Source organism: Phalaenopsis equestris, unplaced genomic scaffold (assembly GCF_001263595.1).
Source record: "Phalaenopsis equestris unplaced genomic scaffold, ASM126359v1 Scaffold000106, whole genome shotgun sequence".
NCBI lineage: Eukaryota > Viridiplantae > Streptophyta > Magnoliopsida > Asparagales > Orchidaceae > Phalaenopsis > Phalaenopsis equestris.
The window spans coordinates 89,225-102,140 of NW_018164548.1; the positions used below are offsets into that span (position 1 = coordinate 89,225).

General features: G+C 35.3%; 1 protein-coding gene across 1 annotated transcript in view; it reads right to left on the bottom strand.

The window, feature by feature from the left end:
- Positions 1 to 10,517, bottom strand: part of LOC110020646 (probable E3 ubiquitin-protein ligase HIP1) — a 31,379-nt gene extending 20,862 nt beyond the window's left edge. Inside the window, exons 1-2 of the mRNA XM_020718818.1 lie at positions 10,298 to 10,517; positions 10,054 to 10,127 (exon numbers count right to left, since the gene is read on the bottom strand). The gene's annotated coding sequence lies outside the window, so the exon portion shown is untranslated. The remainder of the gene's footprint in view (positions 1 to 10,053; positions 10,128 to 10,297) is intronic.
- Positions 10,518 to 12,916: the final 2,399 nt, after the last annotated feature.

Below are 12,916 nucleotides of genomic sequence, written 5' to 3' on the forward strand. Positions count from 1 at the left end.
ATATGTATTTATGTATATAGATACATACATACATATACATATAATATATATATCTGTATATATATGTATATGTGTATACATATGTATATGTATATGTCCATATAGAAGGTGGCAAGTATATAAATATAAAAAATGAGGTATAGGTACTAGCTAGATATGTAAATTCATAAGAATTGTATATCTTCCTATATATATATATATATATATATATATATATATATATGTATATGTGTATGCATATATATATATTATTTGTATATGTATGTATGTATAGATATATATATATATATACATACATACATATAAATATATGTTGTTACATACATACATGCATACATACATATATACATACATAGATATAAATATACATATGTATATACCTATAGACTCAGGACATTCCTTTTAAACACACACACACACACACACACACACACACAGAGATATATATATATATATATTCTATGTAGCCCTAACGCTCACGCTCTGCCTGGTTGGGTAGCTTCTCTTCGATGTAACCTCTCTCGACGTCGCACGTCGGCTTCGTTTCTGCTAGTGCGTCTCTGCTCCTGCGGCGTCTTTGCTCGTGCGTCGGCTGCGTCGTCCTCGGGCTCGAACTGATCGTAGGGGCTTCGCCACTCCTACTCCCTATTTCAGTTTCGTTTCTGCTCGCACGTCGGCTTCGTTTCTGCTCTGCGTCTTTGCTTGTGCCGGGTTGCGACGACGGCTGTGTCGTCCTCGAGCTCGACCTGATCGCAAATCGAGTCGCTCTTTCCTGTTTGCTCTGAGATCGCAGGGGCTTTCGCTCTGCTCCCTGTTTTGGGTTTCCACTCTCTGCTCTGCTACGCCACACCTCCATAGCTTCCGACAGATCTTATGCTGCTGCACTTACGGGTGTCCACACCTCAGATACACCTAAATCGTACTTTTTCCCTTCTTTATTTGAGTGGGCGGAGGACATCAAAAAACCTGGTAGAAAGAATGAGAAGTCTGCCATCTTTTTTACAGAAGCTGAAGGTATTCAACTTGCTTTCTCCTGTCGAATGAATTTGCTGGAAAATTTCTGTATGGCATCCCACAATGGAGCTGATTCGTAAGAAATTTGAGCTTACGCACCTTGTTGGGGAGCGAAAAACTGGACTGTTAGATGGAAAACACATTCTTATACAACTAAATAATGAAGAGAATTACATGTGCTTATTTGCTCGAAGAATAATCTGGATTGATAACAGAACAATGAAGATTCTAAAATGGTCTGTTGATTTTGACCCACAGACAGAACCATCAATCATTCTGGTTTGGATTTGTCTCCTTGGCCTGAAATTTCATTATTTTACTCAAAAAGTGTTGTACTCTATTGTCTCAACTTATGGTATGCCACTCAAAATAGACATTTCTACTTTTAATCTTTTCCGTCTATTTGACGCCAGAGTACTTGTCGAAAGAGACATCACTTCACCCGCCTATGAGAAAATTTGGTTAGACACAGAGCATCATGGATACTGGCAAAAGGTAGTGATTGGGTCTTTTCTTTCGTTTTGTTCAAATTGTCGTATGTTCGGCCACTCCAATTCTCAATGCCACCATCTACACCCCCAACTCAAACCAAAAAAGCAGAGTGCTCCGCCAGAGGCAGTGATTTCATCTCCTCATGATAAACTCCAAGTTATTGACACTATTGATCATCAAAAGAATACCCCAGATGACGTCACTATTCTCGCAGGCAATATGACAACCTTTCAGTCCCCAGTTGTAGCTCCCCGTCTTTGGAACCTCCTATTGTGGGGAAGAGGGTGAGTCTTCAAACCCCACCTGCCCATGATATCACCGATAATACAGGTGACAATACTTCTATTGCTTCATTACCGTCTCATCAAGTTGAGCAAACTGTTAATGTTACTCGGGCTCATGGGGATCGTGATGCGCAACAGCCTACACCTGTCCGGCTAACGTTAGAATCTACTAATCAGATGAGTCAATCATTGGATGAGAAATGACAGATCTACACATTCAGGAGGAAGAAGGAGAATGGAAACCTACTTGAGCTTAAAAATCTGATGGATGTTACTTTAGTTACTACGGGCAATTGTACTCACTTTTCCAATTCGTTAGCCGACTCATTTCCAAGAACTAAAGGCAGAGAGAGGACTAAAGTGGGATGACCCTAGTACTTTTGCGCCTTTTTGTGGCTTTTTGGTTTTTCACTTTTATTTATCTTTATTTTATTTGGATTTTGTGTGTGTTGTATTGTGTGAGTTGGACTTTCTTTTAGGCCCTCTCATACAACATTTATGTTTCTTTTCCGTATTAACATATATGCCCTTGGGCTTTTTATATATTCTAAAATACATACAACTCTTTAAAGATAAAATTTTATCAGTTTCCACGTCAGCCGTCACTTTCTGAAAATTAAATAAACTTGTCTAAAAATGAGGATGAAAAAAGTGCAAAAATTCCAATTGCACCATAAATTTAATGAAATATAAAATTATATAATGAGTTGTAGAAGTCCTCAAAAAAGCAATTATCTCTTAACATCTAGTGTCTAGCCATTCATAAAAAGGAACACCATCCATGCCAACTATAATTCAATATAGTGTTGATTTTCTTTTAACTAGGCTAAATCAAGGTTCGCATAGCCGATATTGCTATCATTCCATAAAACAATAAATACAACCAAAAAGGCCAACACTAGTAGGTAGCCACAGCAATCAATGGTAAACAATAACAAAGAGGACATTGTTCTCTACAAAACAAATAAGCCATAAATGATTCCATTAACACATGAAACAAATTATCATGAACAATTTTGCAAGCTATTGTATAGATGAAAACAATCTTTTCAAAAACATTTGAAGGGAGCAAGTGGCCTCGAAGCATTGTCCTTAAAGCCTAACCAATTGAATATACAACTTCAAGTTATATGAGAAAAAAGGAAGATTTACATACATACCACTCAGATCTTATGTATTTACATATCTAACACCTAAACTTCAGATTTCACATATATGCCATCTTACATATGCATGAAAAGGTGTATTTCACTTTTTCAAAGTTAAAGTTGTGGTATTTTAGATGTGATATGAAAAATTTGGGTGGCATAAATGTGAAAAAACAAAGTTTAGGTGTTAGACATGTAAATACATGTATGTCGATGCACCTAAAAAACTTGAAGTATTTCATAAGTGAGTAGACATATTTGTTTAAAATATCATCTCTTTCAGATACATGAACAAAGACATACATGAAATACACATTGTTTATTGAGTAGAAGTGCATTTGGACCCAACACCTCAATCACATTCATCCGCAATGCTTACAATTCCCTAACTAATCCACAACATTCTCTCCAACACAATCTATATTGTCTAAGCAACTACCAGAAATTTAGCCAGATGAAAGGACCATGAGCCTGTGAACGGAACAGTTTAGAAAGAAATAACAATGTAAAGGATAATAAAAGAAAACAAGAACGAAAAAAAGAAGGTAAAAAAATAAGAGAGCAAGAACTTAGTAAACATAAGGCCAACACAGAGGAGATAAGTTTAGCGATGGTGCCATAAAATGTCAATGCCATCCAACATATATAATAATATAGTCCTATCAGCTATGCCTTGCAACATCAATATATTTGCAAATTTACATCATCTCCTTTGAGTTTTGCAAAAAAAATGGCGTTTTTATCGCAATGGGATATCACCAACAAAGTATACACAATTCAAAGCTCTTTATTATAAACCCATTCTCAGATGCCACTCAGAAGCTTGGCATCATAAAGTTTGCTTTGAGAACAACTTGGTGGGGGTAGAAGATATGGAGATTTAGCGCCCGTTTGGGGCAGCTTATTTGGTGCGATAGCATTTTGAAAACGCACCTGACCTGTTTGGGTAAACTGCGTTTTGGAACTTATGTGTTTTCAAAACACTGAAAACATTGTTTCCACACCGCACCTAGATAAGTGCGGTGGTAGCTTTCTGGCAGCGATCTGACTTTTCCAAAAAAGTAAAAATCAAAATTTATAATAATCATCACACCTAACTTATCAGCAAATTATTTTTAATCAGCTTATCAAAAGATTATTCAATAAGTTGAAGCTGCCCCAAACAGACCCTTAAATTCTAACTTAAAGAAGTTGTCCCCAAAGACCTGAGTTCAATATAGAGTTGGGTTAGCAAGACTCTTAGAGCGCGAATCTTTCAATGTAATAAGTACTTTTCGAAAGAGATCTCTCATGTCAACATCATCAATGGATGCAGATTAATCAACAAATTGCTAATCAACGTGAAAGATGAAGATTACAGAATTAGGCAGTAATATGTTAAAAAATTTTGATATTATTCATCCAAGGGTATACTAAGCAAAACTAACTTCAACTTCTGTCTGATAACATAGTTATCTTCCCCACTATACTTCATTTCATATTCCATCAATTTAACTTCAATATTCATAATGTCAAGAAACTTGAATTTCCGATTCTCAGTAAGATTCTTCATTAAGGCCTCCCTCGCCCTTAGAAACAATTATCAGACACTGCTTGTTGAACTTTTAGTACAGGGATTCCAAAGAGAAACCTTGTGCCACGGGAGCTTACCGCCAGCGATAATATATCAGCTACAGTACCGCGACAATTGTTGTAGCTGCGACAGTAACCGCAACCCCCCTTTCCTATTTAATCATGTTCCCTTCCTGGTGATTTCTCATTATAATTCCTTCCCTCGTCTACTTCTTCCTTATTCATCTCCAAGTCTATAATATATCTTTCCTATCCTACTCTTTACCTATTTTATCTACTAATCCCCTCTTAATATAAATAATATTTTCTTAGGTTAGAGAGGAGTTTTATGAGTGTTGATTTATGATTACTGCCTTACAGGCTTATTTTCCTTCCAGGGGTTGTACCCGACGACGAGAAAGTGCTCCGGTTGTAACTCATACGAGGTGGTGACCGCCTTAGCCACCTCCAAGGGTCTAAGTGGTGCTCCAGCTATAGCTCAGCCCGACGAGACATTTATCCTTCTACAACCCCCTCCGGCCCCGCTTCCAGCAGCCGCAAACCACTCGATGTTGCTGCCATCTTCATTCCCTACTATTGTTCGACATTTCCTGCAGCTATCCTACTACTGCCAACGGTGCCAACACCCTCCCCGTTGTTGTTTGACACTTCCATCATATGTGTTGTTGCCGACAACCCCGCCGACACCTTCCTCACTGCTATTTGGCACTCTCCGCAGTAATGCCTACCCACTCCAACAACCGCAGCCGCCCTACAGCCGCCAACCACCTTCCAACCTTCTTTTAGCAACCACATCTACCTCCCCTCCTGCCACCTCCCTCAATAACAACCCCTCCACTAGAGCCGCCAGCCACCTTCAAGCCTTCTTTCAACCACCACAACAATTTTCCATCAGCCACCAACCCACCGTCCAGCAACATCTGTCATCGTTATCACTCGTAAATATCTTTTATTATTTCTGTTATTTGTGTTTGTTCGTCATTACTTCCTGCTTCTTCAACAGTCATGTTTGTAATTTGTTTGGAATTCAGAAATAATTATTTGTGTTTCTGTAGTGGTTTGGGTTTCATCCGCTATCATCTTGTCTAGTTTAAAACAATGTTGAGAGAGAGAGAAAATATAAGAATTAAAAATCCTCAACCATATCAGTAGAATATAATTGTTCCAAAGCTTTCTTAAAATCAAAGGTCAACTTTTATGTCAATTTTGCTTTAGAACCATTTACCTCTTGCTCAATGTGCGATTCTCGACCAAGGATCCTCCATTTACACCATGAATTAAATGGGGACAAACTTAAATATTCTTGCTCATAAGGGTCATTAACATCATCATGTCTTATTCCATAAATTTGGGGTCAGCTTTATGAATCATCATTCCCTAGTGATTACATGCTAAGTATTGCCTAAGGTGCTAACCACACAACGTGCAAAATTTTTGCCACAACTCCTTCTCATATTACCTTTGATCAACCTCTTTTTCCTCCATAATAATCCTTCAACATTAGTTTCATTGCACAACTTACCATTTCACCATCTATCATTCATTTTACAGAACAAATTTACCAAATAAATTTTCCAGTACATGCCACCATCTATCTAATATAACCATTTCTTAGTCCATAGTTTATAATTTTATCACATATCATCTTAGCAGTCTCGTTTATTCAAAATCCATCTTATATATCAATGATTTCAGTGTATAACTCTGCACACTAGTCAATAGAGTATAGCAAGAAGACCACTTAAGGAATGGTCAACAAATGATGCAATCTATAAACAGAAAACAGGTAGATGTACTATAAGCTCACAACTAGCATTCATCCTCATTAACCAATAAATAAGCACATCAAACTCTGGAGGTTATGACGATTTGTGTTCCAAGTCATCTTTGAATAGTTTGAGACTGGAGTAAAAGTGGTTCAAGATTTTCCAGAAAAAGAAGGAAATTTTTTTCCTCTTTTAATGGTCAAAATTTCAAAATAATTAGTTGCTCATCAACAATATTTCTCAGACCATTATGCACATTACTAAGAGGAGTAAGAAAAGCATGCAATCACCATTGATGAAGTCGAAAATGACTTCCTAATCTTTCCAAGAAAAAAAAAACAATAATTGATTTCTTCTTGTTCTTGTAAAACCAAAAGTGAAGTCGATTTTAACCTACTTTGACCTGTTATGGATGAACTTCATTCTTCCAACCTTTCATAGTTCAAGCGTCTCAAAAGGTTGATTTTTCAACGATTGAAACTGACTAAACCGTGATTGAAGGAAAACAATCATAAAGAGATAACTAATGAAGCTAACCGGGAAATTCCACCAATTTATTGAAGCGGTGAGTGGATCGAAATGGCTAATTGTTATGCCTACAATATTTTACTTATGGTTTTATATATGCATAAAAGGTGACATGAATATGAAGTCTTCAACTAGTCATGGTGTCAGCAATGTATACCACTAAGGCTAACCTCATCTTAGCTACAAGAGCATAGAAATTGTGCATCATGATTGATTTGTCACACAAACCAATATTAAAATAATTGAAACTAAGGGCCGTTAGGGATCACTGTTGTTCTTATTTCAATGTTTGTATTTTTTTTCATTTTTTTTATGTTTTAATTTAAAATAAAACATGTTTGATTAGTTAAAATAAAATAAGGTTGGTTTTGATAAAGCTCAAAATATCTAAAAGTTATTTTATGTGTTTTCAGAAACATGTTAACTTGGTTTTTAAAAACAAGAAAAATTAAAAAACACATTTAAAAAACATGTTTTTCAAAATAAAAGTAGAAAATAAAAACAAAATTGATCATAAATAAAGTCCTAAATATTGTGTATGTATGTGAAATGAACCAAATAACACAATTTGGCTCAGGAATCCACCATTGCAATTGCAAACTAAGCTAGCATACCATTAGTTTATCTTGCTGCTTTTGTTTTCCTTTAGGTCCTCAGCATACATAAATCAAACCAAAATAAAGCGGTTAGTCATACAAAGTTTTCCCTCAAAAGAGTTTGATAGACAAATGGAAGAGAAATAGAAAGGCCTGACAAAAAAATTAATTACTTTATGACCAAAAGAAAAGGTGGTTGAGTGATATCAATGAACAATTCTTATATCATTGTGCATCTCTTCTCATCTATAAAGTTCAATCTAATTGACATGGGTTTCAAGTCACTTGCTATAATACCAAAATCAAAGTTCACAAAAGCTTCAAGCACTGTCAGGAACATGGTTATACAACACCTACGATACAATCGCATAAGTAACATGAAGTGCTAAATTTAAAAGTAAAAGCAAGAATCACTGCATTAAAATAAAGGGAAAACATATGATTTTTCTAATTTCTTTGCATTACAAGATAAAAAATAGTTGTGGAATGGGTCACACTAAATACAATAAAATTAGTTAAGTTTGTAACAAGTGCAGCCTAAGAATACTCAAAGCAGATTATCAAAGCGTCACTGCAATATATTCCAGCTTTCTCATCATCAATGCTTCTATCAATTATTGGATTTGTAATCCTCCATCTTCTCTTCTATATCCTCATTCATGCGCTACATCGTCAAGATATATTACTTCATAATTTGAAGTTTTTGCACTTATGTTTGTTCTAACTTATTTTTTTCCAGTGCATATCTTTATTTTTCCAGCTCTCAATACTCATTTGAAATCACTCCGCGTCACATTACTTTCCAGTGCAAATCTTTATTTTTCTAACTCTCAATACTCATTTGAAATCACTTCACATCACATTTTCTCACCGAAAACTAAATCATCTTCATTATTTGATGTATCTGTGCGCATCTTACTAATAAAACCATTATACTTAATACAATGAAATTAAGAGCAGCATACACCTAGGAGATGTGATCATGCTATCCCTTACAACTCAAATTTTCAGTAAACACACATATTTTCAGTAAAAACACTGTAGAAACATCTCTGATGATTCCTAGATCTCTCTTTTTGAAATTTGATGCAATCATAGCATCAACATTTCTTAAAATTTGACACATTCTTGGCATCAATATCTGTCACTTAAAGAATTGATCGTATCACTTTAAAGCTAGCTATCTTGGAAATCACCTGGATGCCAAGGTGGAATTGGCCTAGTTTGAGTGTACAAGGCTCTAGGGACTCAATTCCTCAACATCCTTTAAATTCCTTTAAAGTTCATAGCATTGGCTCCTTCTCAATGTTCTCTACATTCATCTTCTTAATTCTACCTTAAGGTGCAAATACAACCTAAAATGATGAAAAGTGAGGAATAGCACGTGCCAATATCAAGTAATTTTGATAAGGCATACAATAATAATGAAATTAAAGCACTCAATTGTTCTTCTATTATAAGGTAATTACTTCCGTCCTCAGTATCCAATACAAACTTCAATAGGTATCATAACAAATTGCTCATGAATGCATAAAAAGTTTATATATCAAATTAAAACCTATAGTAAGTTAACAAAACAATCAATTTCACAGATAAACATGCAAGTCACTAAATTGTGGACCCAATAAATCTCTAAGAAAACAAAGCAAGCATCAAAAACCTCAGTAGAGATGCTAACAGTCCAAATAATATGAAAGAAAGCAATGAATTGGTTTAAATAGGAATTATAAAATGAAACAAAGCAATGACTTAAGTCAAGATGCTAACATTCCACTTGGTTTTTACTCATCATTTGCAAGTCCTTTGGCTATAAAAGCCTGTTAAAAGTACAAATAATAAAAACAATTACAGAAATTAATAAGGCTGAAACTTTGACACACAATAATGGCAATGTTAACAGTGCGAAGGACTCTAGAAAAACAATAATATGCTTGGTGCAAGTTTTTTTAAATAGGAAAAAGAAATTCAGAGAAAATAACTAGAAGAAGGAAAAATAATGCTCTACGGAAAACTTGTTAACATCCACATTCACCTAATAGCACCCCAGGATACCTAGAAGACACAGAAAGTAGCAATGAACTGTGATGATAATATAAGCTTGGAGGCACTTCCAACATCTAAGAACCTTAATTTAATTAAATGAGCACTTTAAAGAATGGAAAAAAAAAATCACCAATATCTGCTAGGTTCCATAAATCAGGGCTCCAAAACATACAAATTTAAATTTTAATTCCATCATCCAAAATTTCCCCTCTCTCAAGCTAACAAATAAGGATTCAAGCCATTCACCACTTTCAGAAGGCAATGGCAAATCATTATTGAACAAACATAAACAACAAGTTTAAAATAGGTTTTTCTAACTTTCTCTAGTTTCTCCAGGCCACCAATATAGACTAATCGATCCCTATATGCCATGCATAGAACAACTTTTCAAAGTGTATAATGAAGAAGGTTAAAAAGTATCAATCACACATCAGTATCCAGGAATTTCTGAGTTTTACTCCGCATCCCCACCAAAAACGCATCATCAGCATATCATTCATCAATTTGACATCCCCAAATGATCCCACAAGTTCCTCCAAAGATAACCAAACTTAATATAAAGTAATCGAAATATCACCAATTAACAAAGAAAATAAAATGCAATGAGTACCTTCACTATCTGGACAGATAAAGAGCCCTTGATCGCTTACCCGAACCAATTCCTCTAAAATTATCAGATCCCTTCTGCAAACATGAAAACAACAACAAAAAAATAAAAAATAAAAAAACTAAACTTAAGAAACTAAAACACCTAATCACGTGAAAAAATATCAATTCCTCCAAAGAAAGCAACAAAATAGCATAGGAAATTAAAATATGAAAACCAAAAGCAAAACAGTAACGCGACGAAAAACCTCGAAAACGGAGAAACGAATCCGCACTACCGCCTACAGATGCAAGCGATCAACGGCCAAAATCAGAGACGAAATCAGCGATTTCTTCTGAAACCGCTGATTTCGCCAAGGCCGAACGAGGAGAGAGAAGTAAGCTCCACAAAGGGCAACAGGAGATGAAGAACACAGAAGAAACAGAAGATCATGGATTCTGGGAATAATTCGGACAAAAAAGTTTAATTCATCGGATAAACAGGAAGGGGCCGACTCATGGTGAGGAGCACCGCACCTTTAACGGACAGCCAAGATTGAGTGATCGATCGTGCTGGCCCGGCCCACGATTCAACTAATAAAAACTGGCCTTCGAGTATTTAAGACAAGCGGGCCGCAGGCCGCGGGCCTTCGGCGGCTTGTCTAATGCTCTCAATTGAGGTGAACGAGGATAGGGCTCAAATATTAAATGTTCAGCTCGACTCGAGCATATATTCAATGCTTGTATTTAATTCGTTGATTTATTGAGTTAAATGGGAGTTACATTCTTTAAAAGCATTATAATTATATACATATATAGACTAAAAATTAACTTATGGTCAACCACAAAACTTGATGTGATATTTATAATTGAAATTTTTAAGAGATTATTTTCTTAAATTTTGTATGCTCACAATTATAGAAAATGTTGTGTGGTAAGGAAAGCTAGATCCCCATTTTCTACATGTGCGGGAGACCTTCATCAATGCACCACTGTACAACTATTATCGAGCGCCGTCTACACACCTCTACTACCTAAACATTTTTGTTGAATCACTGGTGGTCATTAAATGATTATATTAATGTCGGTTTATCTTATCACCCATCATTTTCATTAGTGTCGATGCATGTTATTACCTAAAAGACATATAAATGTTGTTGACAACAACATTTGTTCTTGTTAACCTTGTTGTTTTATGTTGCTCATAATGTCGTTTTGTGCCATTGCCCAAAAATTAGATGTACTTTGTCAACATCAACTCTAATTTCTAATATCCATGCCATGACTACATTAGATTTTTTCGTTATTGTCTATTCTTTTCAAAATGGGAACATCCAAATATTTAAGTATAGTCAAAAAGTGATTGCCCAAACCAACAGTGACCGAATGATTCTCATTCTAACCAATAGTAGAAGGCTAGTCAGGCAAGCGTGTTCGGGAATGGATAAGAGGGCCGACTCAAGATATCAAAAGATTGAAGAAGGGTCAATGAAGCACTAAAATGAAAGGCCAGCCTTATGGTCAATGAAGCACTAAAATGAGAGGTCGGCCATAAGGCGGACCATAGAAGGCCAACCGCGAGAGATCAGCCAAAGAAGGTCGAACACGAGAAGTCGACTACTAGAGACCACCACAATATGTTGGCCACATAAGGTCGACTACGAGATATCAACCAAAGAAGTATAACAGCAAGAAGTCGACCCAGGAGGTCGAACAAAGAAACTAATGTGTATTAAATATTCATGTTATTTTTATGATATTTTTATTTTTATGTATGTATTATTATCTTTTTCATGGTATTTGTCATAGTATATGCAATGTTAGACGATTAGACAACTTGGGGAGCAAATGAGATAAAACAAACTCAAAATGAGCTGAATTGGACTGAATCGAGTTGAACCGGCGCCTAGGTGCCAATCTTGGGTGCCTCTTCGTCAATCCTAGGTGCTCATTAGAGCTAGTTATGGGCGCCTAGGAGCTCGTAAGCACATGATTTCTGTTAAGGCACCTCTATTCAAATCGTTACGCGTTAAAGGAGATAAAACTTACTGAATATGAAGCATCGAAGGAGAAAAGTAGATTGAAGACCAACAATAGGGAGAAGAAAAATACTTAGGAATAGTCATAGCATTTCAAAGAAAGGGTTTGGAGGAATATTGTGGTGTGAGGGAGTGTGCTCCTGAGTGAAAAAAAGTGTTTTGTGTGAGTATGTATCCATTTCTATACTAAGAAAATTGTATATAACTCAGGAATTTTGTTATAATTTCGTGTCAGTTAGTAGAAAACATCAATCATATTAGTCTTACTTTGTTAAAATTTAATTTTAGAATGAAATTTATTTTGTGTTCAGCTTTGATGAGTATAAATTAAACTTATCTCTCCATTAAATTGGATTTTATGTAAATCAATGAAATTTATTTTATGAGATTGAGTGTAGTTTATTTATCAATTGATAGTTTAAGCTTTTGTTTGTAGTTTGCTTCTGAAGTGGCCACTTAAAATAATAAAATGGGATCTAGTATTACGAGAGTATGCTAGTGGAATAATTATATTAACAAACACTACTATAGGAGATAAGAATATTGTTATTAGGATGGTGCAATCATGTAGGAAAAATTGAAAATACTGGGATTTTTGTATGGTTAAATGAACTTTAGATGCAATATCAAGCCCCTATGCTTTTTTAGAACTTGAAAGAAGCTAAGGAGTATTGTTTTTCCTGGTTATCAACAATTTTTGTTAGAATTCACTTTAGATATATATAATTTACATAGGATCAATTCAAGGGAGGCTTTATATCACTTGCTCAAACTCAAAGATAGATCATAACTTTAAATTATTGCTTAAATTTAGAGTAGTAATATTAAAATACCCAAATATTTGAAACC